The 16498-nt window shown below is 37.9% G+C and overlaps 1 long non-coding RNA gene and 1 other non-coding gene across 2 annotated transcripts in view; both read left to right on the top strand.

Moving 5' to 3' along the window:
• Positions 1-16498, top strand: part of LOC131839126 (uncharacterized) — a 185145-nt gene that overhangs the window by 58837 nt on the left and 109810 nt on the right. The window contains exon 2 of the long non-coding RNA XR_009356803.1: positions 3769-3903. This is a non-coding gene — a long non-coding RNA (uncharacterized LOC131839126). The remainder of the gene's footprint in view (positions 1-3768; positions 3904-16498) is intronic.
• LOC131839953 (U4 spliceosomal RNA) lies at positions 13843-13985 on the top strand. The gene has a single exon (XR_009357087.1). It is a non-coding gene; the product is annotated as a U4 spliceosomal RNA (small nuclear RNA).

The following is a 16498-nucleotide window of genomic DNA, read 5'->3' as shown; positions in this document are numbered from 1 at the left end:
CACCTGCTGTGCCATATCTCCCTCTTCGTTTTCCACTAGGAGCTTTAAAAACCTGTAGTTATTAATCTCCTATCTCCTAGACTGATGCCATGGCTCATTCCTGGCTCTGCCTTCCAGCAGTGGAAGAAAAAATTGATTATCTTTGTGACAATATAATAATGCCCACCTCTGACATCCCTGCTTCATGGTGACATTGATAAGGAAATAACTTGGAGGGGGGGGGGCGCGGAATACACATGGCCTGTACTGAAAGTCTCAGAAAATTTGAAATGTTGTGGCAGCTGAAGACAAGGTCTTACAAATGTAGCATTGTGAAGAATTTTTGAAAGCCTTAGTGAAACAGTTGTTTTTAGTGTTTCACTACATTTATGAATCTGTAGCACATCAGTGGAAAATATGATGCTGTGAGAGGCAACTATGAGGGTGGGCTGGGGTAGAATGTTGGGTTATCTCTAAAGACGCTTATACTCTACTCATAAATGTACTTCCCAGATATTACACTTCACTTTTCCAGACCATAGGGCTTCTTAGCCACCTAGTCTGATTTAGAGGCAGCCCTTCGAGGGATCACTGAGACTTACGAAGTTTAATCAGTAGGATCTAACTGGGTAGCTTTATAGACAGAAGCTCAGATTTAGTTATCAACATTAATAGGTTGATCCTTTCATTAATGTTAGCTAACACACCATAGCCTAATGTTTGAAAATTCTACTTTGTGCTCAATTAAGTTTTCTTCTACCCAGTCAGTTGTGAACTAGTTTCCCTTTCTGTACATACTTGCTGTTTTTGTAAGTCACATGAAGGCAAGAAGATTGGTCCAGAAAGTTCTAAGCCATTCAGAGTTCAGCATCAGATTTCCAGGCTTGTCCTTTATGATTCTGTTGTTGGTTCTGACCCACCCAGTTGCTAGAGGAGATAGAAATGTTTTCAGCATTCAGGTCAACAAACTCACTACAGGGACAGGAGTTCTAAATGTATGAAAGGTACAAATAGTGGATACACCAAGGGAGGAGAAATTACATTCCTATTTAGATCCTGGAGTTCTCAGACAAGCATTAATTTGAAAAATATTTAGTGTGTTCTGCCTGCCAGAGATGAAAAATTAGTAAGATTAATGTGTTAAAACGTTGAAAAATCTACATCTTGTGTCCTTGTGTACAACTTCCCTTTAAAGGGGTAAGTTTGTAGAAAGTTAGAATGAATGGCCCAAGAGTGGGACAGCTAGATACCTCCCTATTAAAGGCAGCCTTTGGCTGTTTCTTTTGGGGGAACTATTAAAGCAGTTCATGTCTCTTCTCTCTGGAATCTATCTCCCTCTTTGCTGACTCTGGCTCAATGAGCCAATCTTAACATACCAGTTCATAAAATTGGAATAATACAACCTACTTTGTAGAGTTATTGTGAGGAGTAGAAATTGTTAGATGTGATAAATAGAAATAGGATGAGGATCCCAAATGTCCTTTGTCTTAGGTTGGGTTCTCTAGAAGCTGAGCCAGAGACAAATCCAGGCCAAGTGACTCACTGAGAGAGTGCTCTTCAGGAAAAATTTGTAACACCTCGAGGGAGGCAAAACTGGTATAGACAAGTTGCTCATCAAGGATATAGTCATGAGTAAATTCTGTTGTTGGCCTGAACAGTGGGGGACTCTAACCATGAATGGTACAGCAGAATTACCATGATTTGGGGCCACCTGGGCTTTTGTGGCCAACTGGCCATACTTTATGTATGTATGTATGGCCAATTGGCCATACAGTCAGCCATTGGCTGGTGGGAGTGGTAGGGGTAGGTGGTGGTTGTGTTGGTGCTGGGGTGACCTCCCAGGTGTATGTAAGGTGACTTCTATCAGCCAAAGGCCATTCTCAGGTACATTTAACCTCTACTCCTGAAATGGAAACCCCTCAGGACTGTGTCCCTGAGGACCCCATTCTGTCCTTGTTACTTATTCCTCTGATATCCAGTGAGAAGTTATCTCTGAGCCCCACTTTGAGTAGTGTTTGTAAAACAAAAGCAGTGTGTTTCAAGATTCTAGCACAGTGCTAGGCAGACAGGAGATCTTTTGTCTTCCTCTGTCCCTAGAACTGTCTCTCATTTTAGATAATTGCTGCTAAAGAATCCTCCTTCCAAATCATGCCAGTGGTGAAAAAAATAGAAGAGACTATAATCCAAGCAGTTGGCACATAGTACATAATAAGTGTTGGGTACTTTCCTTCCTTCATTCCTTCCCCTTCGTCTTCGTCTCAGGATCTTTGTTTCAGGATCATTTAGGTGTTTGAATTTCTTAAGGTATAGAAGAACTTGTTTTTGTCAATTATATTGGACAGTATCAATAATAATCACCATAAATACTAAGATCCAAGTGACTTTGGAGTCATAACCATTTGGGGAAACATATTTGAAAATAGCCAAAGTTTATCTTTTTAAAAGCATTTATTTTATTTCTGATTCTTTTAAAACATGTATAGTAGACACTATCGCCCAATTTGGTACTTAAGTATCTATAAAAAGTTTTCTGTACTGTTTTAAGACAGTCTTAAGGGGAAAGACTTTCTGTTGAAACCCTTGACCATCCCATGCCTTCTGCCTCAGCCTGCAGTTAACTGTCAGAAGCAAAGAAAGTGCTTAATTAATACTTGTTATTTTGACCAAGTAGATTAGTGGACAAATTAAGACCTCCATAAATCAACTGAAGATAATCCCTTAAAAAAGAAACCATGTGAGGAGTTTCTTCTAAAATTTTGTGCCAGAAATTTAGCAATAACTAGTAATATTTTAAACGCTTCCATGTTTTTGCCTAGTAATTATGCTTCTATGAATGTGTCCTTGAAAAATTAAAACAAATTCCTATGTCCATTAAAAGAATTAAATCATTACATTCAGAGGCCATTAAGCAAGAATGAGATAGATGTATGTTCTATATAATACATAGAAAATTTTTGTTGTTAGTATTTAGTTGTGAGGTAGAGATTAAAGAATTAAACTTTTCTTTTAGCTGAGTCAGGAGTCCTAACACTATTTGTTTAATAGACTGAATTTTTCCTACTAAACTGAAAATGTTAATTATGCTGTATATCAAGTTACCATAGATAACTGGATCTTTTTCTGGATGCTACTGATTGTCTCTTCCTTCAGTGGTATCACAGTAATCTGATCACAGTACCTTTGTAGATAGTCTTAATAGCTATATAGCAAGTGTCCCACGCTGCCTGGCTCAGTTTTCTTCTTTATGAAAATTTACAGGCAATCTTCTACATTTATTTTTATATTTGCTTACAGCTTTTATCTGGTTTAAAAAACTAAAAATATTTTAGTGTGATTGAAATTGCATTAAAATGAATTTGGGCAGAATTGTTCACTTTATAAAAATTTCTTTTCTGTTCACTGTCCCTCCATTTAATCTTACAGGTTTCCTATACTCCAGCCCTGTTTGGGGGGAATAGGCTATTTATTTTCTGACTGGTTAATGCTACTATAAAGAAAAAGTATTTATTTGCATTTATTTTATATCAAGTCACTTAATAAACTTGTATTCTGATTTTTAAGTGTTGTAATTCTTCAGCTCTGTTGGAAAATTTCTGTGGTTTCTTTAACTCTTAGATACAGAAAGGATATAGTAAATGAAAAACCTTCCTACAACCAAGTTCAAATTAGTTTCACTCTTATTCTTTATTAATCACCATTCCTAAAGCACCTTTCCACCCTGTGAGGGAAGAAAGGAAAGCAACATATAAGCACTGTGTGACCAAGTCCTCTGGCTCTCACTCCATCCAGGACAGCATGACCACCAAACTCCTGAACTGGAAATTCCCATGGTCAGTGGAGGAAAAATCTAGCAACTGATGCATGAGGACCCACAGCCTGGCAAGTTCTCTTTGTATCCTATCATGTGAATAGAAGCCAAGGAAGGTAGGTTTATTTAAATTTTATGGGACTGATTTAAATTGTTAGATAAGGTACCTGGAGGCCAGCCTCAACCATCCCCATTCTCCTTTCTCCTGGGTTAAAATCAGGATTACAGTGGCCTGGCCCTAATGGTTATACATTCTGCAAAATAGCTTCACAAGACTGTAGTCTCTAAATAGGTTTGCAAAAAGAGAAATGTAAATTTATTCAGTGTAGCTGGTTCAACAATTTTGTGAATTAATTTTGAAAGGAGGACCTTGGTTTTATTTCTTACATGCTTTTTACAAGGGGGAAGGACAAGGGGAAACTCATTAATGGTTTCTAGTACAAGAAATGCAGTAGCATGTGGAATTTTCTGTGACCCTTCATGACCCTTCTCTCTCAGTAACCTCTACGTTGAACTTTTGGCACGTTGTCCCATCAGCACATGTAGTTCCCTTCTGTCATTTCTATTCATCCATCACATGGATTTCAGTCAAGAACAGTCAAGAATTACCCTCCATACACACACTTCCACCATTGCCCACCAACAAAGAGTATAGAGATGGAGTGATTTTGTAAATATTTAAAACTGTATTGAAATAAACTCAAATGCCTGCATCAACTTTTTTATTGTATTTTTTTATTATTAAAATTATTTTTATTAACATTTATTATTTGCCCCAGGGGTACAGGTCTGTGAATCATCAGGCTTACACATTTCACAGCACTCACCATAGCACATACCCTCTCCAATGTCCGTAACCCAACGACCCTATCCCTACTCCTCCCGCCCCCTGCAGGAACCCTCAGTTTGTTTTGTGTGCATCAACTTTTTTTTAAAGAGAGATAGATGATAAAATTTTCTGAAGCACTTACACACATGGGCCCCTTTGAGGCAAAGTTCCTAGTGATTCAGTCACACTGTTCATAGCTTAGAATTCTGTAGCATACATCTCTGCTGGATATACATGTTTCAGTTATTTGTTTGTTCTCTAAAAAATAAAATTCTGGCTTTTACTCAAAATGGCTATATGGCAACACCTGTTTTGTTATTAAGCATTTTGAGCAGATAGACAACTGGTATTTCTCTACCATGCTATCTCAGCAGAGGCTGATAGATGAAATCGTCCTTTACTGAGAGATCCTGTTGCCCTCTGGCCCACTATGTGGGATTATGTTTTAGTACCAATTTGGAGAAGTTATATTTCTTAATTAATACACACCTGTCACTTTTTTCTTTATTAAAAACTAATATGTCATTATCAAAGACATTTCAAAAATCAAGAAGATAAAAGTAATGACAGTGCCCTTAGCAAACACTAAGATTCTCCACTGTACTATCTCTGCATCTGTGTCAAAGACTATTAGTTATAAAAATATCAGCCCAAGAGTGAATATTCTTATTTTATTTTATGTTTCTATTACTAATGATGAATATAAGTTGTACATGCTTATTGATTAGTTGTAACTAATAAGTACAATTGTTTTTAATTTCCCTTTCATATTTATTTAATTTTGCATTTATTTGTATCTCCCATCTACCTTTTTTTCTGTGGAGTTTTTGGTCAAGTAATATAAGCTTATAATACAGTAAAGTACTGTTTTAAGTATTTTCAGCAAGAATTTCCACAATTTGATCCTAGTTTCATGATTTTTCAGTTTCTGTATTGAAGTTTTATATTTTCATATAGTGTGATCTTTCGTTTTTCCCTTATGTCTTTCATCATTTCTAAGCTTAGTAAATCCCTTTGCTACTAGACATTTGGTATTCATTTTACTTTTTTCAATTAATTTCTGTTGTTTGATTTTTTCTATTTACTTACTTAATTTATCTAAAATTTATTTTGGTGTGTGAAATGAAACGAGATTCTAAATAGATTTTTTTCCCAGAGTGCTAATTGATGACTCAGATAGCACTATTGACTAAAACTTCACTTGCTCATTGATTAATGGGGTCTCCTTTATTGAATACCATGGTGCTGTATTTAATAGGTTCTAGTTCTGAGGCATAATTCTGTTTATTTTTAACCCAGTAATACGTATTTATTTCAGAGGCTACAGAACATATTTTAATAGGTTATATCTGACAGGATTAGTCCGGTCTTAATTTTTGTACTAGTTTTCTTTATTATCTCATTTCTGTTACTTTCCAGATTAATTTTTAGCATAGTTTAGTTGTATATATGTGTGTTTATTATTGAAAATTTGACAGGAATTATTTAGAATATATAAATTTATTTTAGAAGAACTGTTGTCTTTACTATAGTCAAAGAAGAAAAGCTTCTTAACCTTCAGACTCAACAAATAGCCATAATATATGCTAGGACTTATCAGAGTATAAGGAAGGGTTTAGAAATGGAAAATGCAAGCAGGTTGATTACTGTAGTAAATAACTAGACACTTTATGGTGTTTTGTTATTTGTTCCTTCTGTCATTCAGGCTTTGTTCCTTCTGTCTTCTTCTCCTTTTCAGAAAATTTTTCCAATCCATCAAGATCCAGGTCATAATAACTCTCTGTTGGTCTTCAAAGACCCCGCAGTCACTTCCTTCTCTTTAACCTTAAGTAGTTGTTTATATTTCTCTGATCAGCTTGTCTCTTTGAGTAGTAGCTACTTGCATATGCTTCTATCCTTCACTAAACTGAAGTCCTTGAGTGCAGGCACCTTTGCTTTTCATCGTTATAAGCTGAGTGCTAACTATTAAGTATAGACTTCAGTAGTGTTTATTGAATGAGTAGATAACTGAGTAAAAGAAAAATTTTATTGCACAAACATTTCTGTCAGGAAAATACCAAAATAAGGATTTCTCAGAAATTTTTGATATGTTTCAAACATTCTGAAGCCATTTAATAGAACCTGGTGAAACTCAAATATTAAATCTGGTTGTGTGCATGTGTATATGTCTAGTAGGCACAATTTCCTCCCAAGATTTCAATATGACGTATGTGGGTTAGTTGGCTCATCACTTTTGTTATCCAAATAATTTTTAGCTTTAGAAAGCATCACTATAAAGCACACAGCAGCCAATAGGTAAACTTTATGAGCTGGACCGAAATGTCATTGCCAAGCTGGACTTCCCCAGGTGGAAGGCCCATGTGCTAAATAGAAACTGCAGTGTCTACCTGTGAAAAACATTTACATGTCAGCAGAACTGACTTTATATGTGGATGGGGTTGATAACTCTCTATAGGGTATTTACTGCCTCCAAAATGCAAAGGAGCCAAATACTCTCATCATTGCATTATTCTTTTAAGAGTGTTAAAACAAATTAAATCATAATGTTGAAGAGCACTAAATTAGGCATGTATTGGATTATATGTTTTTTAAACCACTTAGTACTAATGGCTACCCCACCCTCAAACATATTCCAGATCCTTTTTAAAAGAAAATTCTAGGGCGCCTGGGTGGCTCAGTGGATTGGGCTGCTGCCTTCGGCTCAGGTCATGGTCTTGGGGTCCTGGGATCAAGTCCCGCATTGGGCTCTCTGCTCAGTGGGGAACCTGCTTCCTTCTATCTCCCTCTCTGCCTGCCTCTCCATCTGCTTGTGATCTCTCTCTGTAAAATGAATAAATAAAATCTTAAAAAAAAAAAAAGAAAATTCTATTGTGTATTCCATATTCACCACCTTACCCATGAACACAATCCTGATTTAGACTCTTCCTCAACACAAGCTTGTTATCCACTGCTGCTTCATGTTTTGGACTATATCTTTGGTTCCATTTACCTGGTTGTAGCCTTGGCTCTATTTTCTCAGTCTTTCTGGTTCTCTACTTTCTGAAGGTTTAAATTGTCTCTGGCCATTGTAGATAAATATCATATCCACTGTCTTTAGGCCTGGGAAATTTTGTGCCTTGTAGGAGATAGAGCTTCTTCTGGATTATTCCAGCACAAGTAGGAATTAAACCCTACAAGGGGTCTCTGACCATCAATAAGGGGGAAAATAACTATAGGTGGGTGCTTTAAAGGAGATGAGCTCTTTGGAATAATGTTAAATATTGTATATTTATGGCATCACAATCAAGTCAGGACCAACCACATCACATTAAGGAATGCTGTATTATTCTAGGGTTCTATTATTCAGCATGACATTTTGTTTCTGACAATGAAGGGTTAGCTCCATTGTACTTTAATACATATCCAAGGAATGCGGGTTCTCCACATTCCTCTGAGAGCCCTCCCCACCAAAATGTATTTTATCAAAAGACTGTTATTTATAAGAAGTCTATGTAGAGCAGCTTGTCAGAAATGGTGCACTAAGAAAATGACTGTTAATACAGTACTAATTATTAATATTGACTTGTTTATTATTTATAAAATGCTTTACATATTATTATTTGGTCTCCAAGATTCTAACCTTGGTCTATTAAAATATGTTCTCAACAAAATATACTGTTAAAACACAAAAGATGGTATATCAGTCTTCCACTCTAGACCCTGCACTGGCTTCCCAAGTACCTTTCCCTGGGATTGAAAATCCAAATCCTTAGGATGAGGTTGACAGTTCTCTGTGATACTTACTCTATCCCCCAAATCCTCCCAGTCTGCCTATAAAAGGGTCTCAAATGCTTACCATTAGTATTGCCTGTTTAGTTCAGTGTCACTGGAACCAATTAAGTCAGATGATTTGAACATGTGCACAGGCCTCATGATCTCCTTTCTTTTACTGCTCAGATTTCTTCCTACTTCCCAGCTCATTCAGTCTAGCCAAACCGGCCTCCTTGAACTTCTTCTAGCACTATACTTCTGGGATGAACCCCACTTGGTCCTGATCTGTGATGTTTTGTCTGTATTGTCACATTCAACTTGTTAAAGTTTTGTTAAGGATTTTTACATCTCTGGTTCTGGGGCATATTTGTCTTTAGTTTTTATTACTGTCTTCACCTGGTTTCAGTATTCGACTAATGCTAGTCTCAGAAAATGAGTTGGTAAGTATTTCTTCCTCTTCAGTTTTCTAGAAGGGTTTGTTTAGATATTCTGTCTTGTTTGCTTAAGTGCTTGGTAGAATTAACCAGTCAGTTTTCCTTGTGGAAAAGATTTTCATTCAATTTCTTTAACATGCAGCAGTTAAAAATAGATTGGGGAGGGTATGTGTTGTAATGAGCACTGGGTATTACATAAAACTGATGAATCACAGACCTGTACCCCTGAAAAAAAATTTTTTCTACTTTTGCTTTTTTATTTTAGAGTAAAAAGAAAATAAAAAGAAATCTTTAAAAAGGCAGAAAAAAGTAGATTTAATTTCTTAATAGATACAGGGCTATTAAAAATGTAGTTCTTCCTTCCTGAATGAGCTGTTGTAGCTCATGCTATTCAGTACATTTGTGCATTTTATTAAAGTTGTTGAGTTACTGGCATAAAGTTCTTCAGGATATTTATTTTAATTTATTTTATTTTTTTAGAGAGAGAGTACATGCAGATCTTCAATAAGGACAGAGAGATAAGCAGGAGTTGATGATGGTGGGTCATTTATATATTTATAGTCATTAACTATAGTTAGTTGGGCTTTGTTCTAAGTATAATGAGAAGCCATTTGGGGTGTTGAAATCAGGGAGGTAATGATATCCAACTTACTTTTGAAGCTATCTCCGGTGAATATATGGAAAGTAGGCTGTGGCAGGGCAAGAAAGGAAGCAATAAAACCAATCAGGAGTCTGTTGCAGTAGAGCAGGCATAAGAGGAAGGTTGAACCTGAAGTCCCTAGTGGAAGTGGTAGGATGTGGAATTGATAGAGTTGACATACTTGCTACTGAGCTGGATGTACAATGTGAGTAATTTGGTAGCCTACATGATTCCTAAGGTTTTGGCCAAAGCAACTGATCAATAGTGGTACCATATCCTGAAATGGAGGACATCTGTGGAAGGACTAGTCATGGGCTGAATTGTGTCTTTCCTCAACCCCACTTCCTGTGTTGAAAGCCAAATCCCAATATGACTGTCTTTGGAGATAGGGACTTTAAGGAAGAATTTAAGGTTAAATGAAATCACAAAAGTGGGGCTGTAGTCCAATAGTGCTTGTGTCTTTATAAGAGAAGGAAGACAAGAGGGCTATGTGTACATAGAGAAAAGGTGTGTGATGGCACAGCAAGAAGGTGGTCACTTGCAAGTCAAGGAGAAGAATCTCAGGAGAAACCAACCATGCTGGCACCTTAAACTGCTAGTTTCCAGAACTGTGAGAAAGCAAATTTCTGTTGTTTACACTTCCCAGCCTGCGTATTTTATTGTGGCAGCAATACTATCCTAGAAACCTGGCATACAATACAGAAATGAAGAAGATAGTTGGGGGAAATATCAAATTCTCTATTAGACATGTGGAGTTTGAAATGTCAATTAGAGTTCCAAGCAGAGACATTGAGTAGGCAGGTGAATATCAGGGACGAGATGGAAGCTGGAGATGTAATGAAAAGATTTAACATAAGCATGGTATTTATTATAGGGAGAACACATATTACCCAGTTTCTATATTCCTATGAGGAACCTCCATCAGTGTTATAGTCCTGACTTATCATTGTTTTGGGAGTCCCTCTTTTCTAGGAGGAGGACTGACATAATTTGATTGGTGAGTTTTGGAGAAAGAACCAAGCTTCATTAATTTTCTTGTATCTTTTTGGGATGTCTGCCTTCAGAGAGTATAAATTTTCTAAGCTTCCAGACTATTTTTCAAGATGCAGCTTGCACTAGGAGAAGCCTGTGGTTAAACAAATGTTCCTATGAGTGAATGAGATAGTCAGCAGAATATTAGCAAGTCTAGTTACCTGGTGATTCAAGGGGAAAATACAGTTCTACAGAGTTCCAGGCAGAAGGACAAGGACCACCACATGCAATAGTTGTAACAGAATTGAGCTTTGCCTGGAATTACATTCTGCAGTATAAGTATTTCAATAATCAGTAATAGAGGTGACATTTTGACCTTTCTTTGATGCTATATTTAAACTAAAATTGATTGTGAACTTTAGGGTTCACTAGATAAGGTCACCTATCTAATGGATACCAATAAAGGAAACCATAGGGTCAAATATAGAAACTTGGGGCTTTCCAACAATTAGGTGGTGAGATAGGAATCATTAAAGGACATTGAAAGTTAAGGCTAGTAGAAACCAGGAGAGTGTAATGCTGGAAACCAAGTGAAGAAGATATTTTAAGAAGGAAAGAACAGTCATCTGTTTCAAAAGCTGCTGGTTTGTTGACCTAAGTGAGGTTTTATGAAATTGGTGGTATAACCATCTCCTCTCTTTCTGGTTAATTTCGTGAAAAGAAGAAAAAAGGCATAACTCCAGCTGGTTTCACTGGAGGCTGGATATCAGCATAGACTCCTACATTCAATCACTTAGTTAATCATCTTCCTTAAGGAGGGTGACCAGCCATCCTGGCTTGTAGATCAGGGAATGAGCAGTTTCATGCTATGCAGGATTTTCATTGCTGACATAGGAAAATCTGGGGTAAACTGGAATGAGTTGGTTAGCCTGTCTTCAAGTAACACTCCCTGCAAACACACAGTTGTACCCATAATCATACCACTCTGGCTACTTATCTTGTACCTCTCAAGGTAAGCTATTTCATTGAGAATGTATGTTCTTCTTAGTGGTGATGTAGACATGGATTGGGGGAAAGAAAAAGGAAAATTGCTGACCTGTTCAGTCACAGATAAGGACACTAGCAACAAGTCTACTTCCAATTTTGTAAGATAAAGACCATGGTCTCCTGATGTAAGGTAATGGTGGGGAAACCATAGGATATGGTTTCTCCTTAAACATGGGGGAGGTTTTTTAGGCATATAAGTAAATGGTAATCCATTATCAAAGTAGGGAATTTGAAGAGTAGGATATTTGTGAGAGAAGAATGACGATTTTTGTTTTGGACATGTAAGGCTTGGAGAGCCTAGGGGCCACTAGAGAGTGTGGTGCAATATAGTGTAGTTCTTAAGGGCATGGACTTGATTGAGCCTTCCTGCCTGGATTCAAATCCTACCTCTTCACTCATGATTAGCTCTGGGACTTTGAGTAGACTTAATCTACTGCACCTCAGCTTTCTTATATATAAAATGAATGGAATAATGGTGAGGAACAGTTTCTGACACATAGTAAGTGATAGCTACTCCTCATAGACTGAAGGAACTGGATCTATGGGAAAAGAGCTAATTAAACAAAACAAAACAAACAAAACAAAAGAAAACTGAGCTGGCAATATACCAGTAAGGACACTGAGAAATGAGATGCCCAAAAGAGATGAACAGGGCAGGTGGGAGATTGAAGAGAGAGTGAGAGAGAAAGAGGGAGTGTGTGTGTGTGTGTGTGTGTGTGTGTGTGTGTGTGTGTGTGTGTAGGAGAGGTAATAGTGGAAGGGCAGTTAGACAATATATAAAACTTTAATTTGATTATTAAAAAGAGTATATTGTATTGTGGTAATACATGATTTATTTGTTTCTTGTCTCAATTTTCATTTGGAGTTTTTATCAATTAGCTGTTTCTTCAAAAAAAAAAAACTTTAAAACTTTTTTTTCCTGCTTATTAATTGCTGTGTTTTAGCAGTTTGGACAGGGCTCAGCTGGATGATTAGTTTGCTGGTCTGCCTGGGGTCACTGTTCTTACTGTAGTCATCTGGCAGGACAACCGTGCCTGGAGGGTCTCTCTCACGTATCTTGAGTTTGGATCTAGTTTTTGCCCGGGGATGGTCTCTTATCCTCATGTAGGTTGGCCCAGGATTCCTTATGTGGTGGTCTCAGGGCAGCAAGAGCCTAAGTGCAAAAGCTTAAAGGCCTTTTAAAGCTAAGGGTCTGAAGTCATTTGATACCCCTTCTGCTTAAGTGAAGACACAGGGCCAGTTTACAGTCCGGGGAGAGGAATTAGTCTTAATGGGTGGTGACAAAGTTACATTGCAAAGAGACACACACATAAGAATTGGAAGAATTGTAGCCATCTTTGTAAACTCTGTAAACAGATCAGACAACAATCTGATGTGATGCTTTTCATGTCATTACTGAAGGCCTACCAAACAGGACCTCAGATGCATAACAATCTCCCTACCCCGAGTTATGCCCAGAATAAGCCTTGTGCATGATACACAAGGGTAAGTGGTGGGTATGATAAGGATAAGAATGAGTAAAGGTGCAGTTTGATCTAGAGTTTGCACTCTGTTGTGATATTCTGAAAATTTCCTTTCATGAGAACATGGGTAGCTGGCCAAATGGGCAAGTGATATAGGGATAGAACCAAAGAAGAGAATATTCTGAGACCTGAGAGCTCGAGAGAAGCCAATATTTCTTCAATATTGAAGAAGTCAAAGTGGAATCACATTGAGTAGACCCATAGAAACACAGAGGCTCAAAGGACCAGGACAGAATGGAGATACCTATAGCACAGCTCAGCCGTACTTTCCAGTGGGGTTTGCTTTATGGGCTAACAGCACCCAAAAGCAGATGAGTACCTACTGCAGTGGTTGACCTGGAGACTTGGTACCAAAGAACAGTGCCAGGCTAATGCTGCTCTGTTCTCTGCTCTGAAATCTTCTGGGGTCATTGAAATCCTTCCTCCTCCCTCTTCTCACTGGCCAGTTGTGGCTATTAGCTAACCAAAAAGTGAGCGAAGAGGTCACTGTTTCAGTAAGGAAAGGGTTTGTTTTCTATTTGGGATGCTGCTTCTACTTACCACCACTGTATCTACTATATTCACATTTATCCTCAGATCCCAGTAAGTGGCAGTACATTAGGATAAAGGCATTGCAGGGGAGGCAGAAGTCCAGGAAACCATGTTGCCTTTGGCATTGATGTCAGAGATGATGCTGTACTAGGATGGATCACGTAACCTTGCAGAGATCATAGGAAGATTGTTTCCTACATTTTTAAAAGCCAAACCTTCCCTGAACCAATCTTGTCTGTAGCTCCTATCTAGGGCCTCTGGTTTCCATTTTTTTCTGTTTTCCCTTTGGAATTTGAATTCAAGGAAAAAATTATTAAAAGGTACTTTGGAGCTTTGCACAGTGGCAGTATCGTAGCCAATGAGGATTATCCGAGGTGCAATTATTGCTAATTGGAAGGTTCATTGGAGCACAGTTTGGTATCAGACTGCCTGAGATCATACACGTACTGGCATTATGAGTGAGGTAAAGATAAAAATCTTTCCATGCCTCGGTTTTTTTTAGGTGTAAGCTGGAGGGCAGTGACAGTAGCTACCTCATGTACTTGTAATGATTAAGTGAGTTAAAATACAGCTGTGGCAACAATGCTGAGCACATGGTTAGCATTCAAAAGGTCTTAGCTATTATTGTGACTGTTGTTTGGTTTTTAATTTTTACATGCCACGTAAGCCATGATAATAAAATTACAGAAAGATACCTAAATATTTGTACTTAAATTAAGGAAATACAGTATGCATACATAAAATATTTAAAGAAGAGTTAAAAGTGTTTGAGAAAAACACTTAGACTAATTACCCATACAAGTATCGAAGATGATGAATATGGGGAAAGATATTTAATAGGGAACCTACAGCTTAAAAGGAGGGACCTTGAAGAAATGGTGTTTGGTTTGGGATTCTGTGGGAGGATCACTGGCCAGTGTAGAAAACCACATTCAGTAACTCAGCGCCCATTCCCCCTGGTTAAATGTGGGGAAGAGGCCTGTTCTTTTCTACTGCTCTCACATGACTCTTCTGAAACATTCTTTCACTCCACTTTTTTGGGTGTGTGGGTCAAAAGTTCAGGAACTTGTCACTCTGACATAGTACCAGTTTGCTTGTGTTGAGTTGCAGTTTTCATCATGATTTCAGAAGTCGAGTTTTCCACAACACTCTATCAGCTTCTCTTCAAGGGCATATGAAAGCTGATTTCAAAGAAAACAACGTTGGCTCTTCTTGGTGAAAAGTAAGGCACTTCTTGAGCTTGGAACATTTTGTTTACTTCTCTGCTTGCTTCATATACTTTGTCCAGATTCCGTTATCTGGTGGAAATATGTACGTAATTCTACAATTGCATTTCTTCGCACATCCGAAATTTTATGTGGCAGTTTGCTAACGACTATAATTTTTTAGTTTGGTCTTCCTTAGTGGTAGTAATGCTGTATTTCTATTTTTAGTCCAGTGACAAATAACATTTGGCCCTTCTCTCTTAAGATTTTGGTATGTTGGTGTATTTTGGTGTATATTTTATTATATTGGTGAGAAAGAAAATCAAATGTTCCCTTACACTGTCTCCTTCATAGTCAGTCTCCCTCATACCTGTGCTCTTCACTTTAATCCACACACAACACCACACAAACTGTCTTGCTAAAGCACCAGTCTGAGGATGTCCTTTCCTTTTTTTTTTTCCATTTTATTTCTTTTTTTTAAAATTAAATTTATTTATTTTCAGCATAACAGTATTCATTATTTTTTCACCACACCCAGTGCTCCATGCAATCCGTGCCCTCTATAATACCCACCACCTAGTACCCCAACCCCTCCCCCGCCCCTTCAAACCCCTCAGATTGTTTTTCAGAGTCCATAGTCTCTCATGGTTCACCTCCCCTTCCAATTTCCCCCAACTCCTTTCTCCTCTCTAACTCCCCATGTCCTCCATGCTATTTGTTATGCTCCACAAATAAGTGAAACCATATGATAATTGACTCTCTCTGCTTGACTTATTTCACTTAGCATAATCCCTTTCCTTTAAAAATAAAACAAAACCAAACCCTGATGGCTTCTGTGGCATAGAGAGTCAAGCCTGCATTTCATCATGTGACATTCAAGGTCTGTCAGGACTTGTTCCCAGGCCTCCTTTACTCTTTCTCTTGTTAAGAGCCCACTCCCCCTTCACTATCCATGTGTGAAGGGAGTTCTCTGTGCTATGATCATGCAAATTCCTCTCGTGACATTGGCCTTTCCTCTTCTCTTCCTGGAAATGTTCTAATCATGTTTCAAGGACTTTTCTAACTAGCCTATCCAGCTCTAAATAATTGGTCTCCCTCTGGGTTCTCCAAGCTTTGGGCCCTTACTTCTTCTGGTCATTACCTGTTGGTGGACTTCTGTCCATAAAAGCCACAGTTTATTGAGAAGTGTTGAAATGGTTGGCTTCAGAGTCAGTTCAGACTGCCTTCTCAATCAGTTTGAGTTTTGGGAAACTTGAAATTTAAGGCCTCTAATTTGTCCATTCCAGCCATTACATTTGTTGTCCATAGGCCCTCTAGATTCTGACTTTTATTAGAATTTTTATTAGAATTTATCTAGAATTCTAAAAACACCTTATGAACAAGTTGTAAATTAAAGGCACTTTATCTAGTATGAGTACCCATTTGGGTGTTTGGGATTCTGTTTACATTTTTTTACATTTTCTTCAGGCCTCACTGAGGTCAGCCTCATTAGAACTGCTTTTATAGACCAGGAAGCTTAGATTCTGAGAGTTGGATGATGTGCTCCTGAGGTACAGGGGGACAGGGGAATGCAATGGATGTAGGCATATGTATTTGGAGCCAGATTACATGGGTTTAGAGCTACACTGCCTGGATTTGAATCCTGGCTCTGCTATTACTTAGCTTGTACCAGTTACTAAACCTTTCTGTGCCTCATTTTCTTCCCTGGGAAATATGATAGTAGGGTCTTCCTTGTGGGCTTTATTTTTCTTAAGATTAAGCCACTGTAGGGGTCCCTGGA

Source organism: Mustela lutreola, chromosome 8 (assembly GCF_030435805.1).
Source record: "Mustela lutreola isolate mMusLut2 chromosome 8, mMusLut2.pri, whole genome shotgun sequence".
In the NCBI taxonomy this organism is placed as follows: domain Eukaryota; kingdom Metazoa; phylum Chordata; class Mammalia; order Carnivora; family Mustelidae; genus Mustela; species Mustela lutreola.
This window is presented reverse-complemented; position numbering and strand designations above follow the sequence as displayed.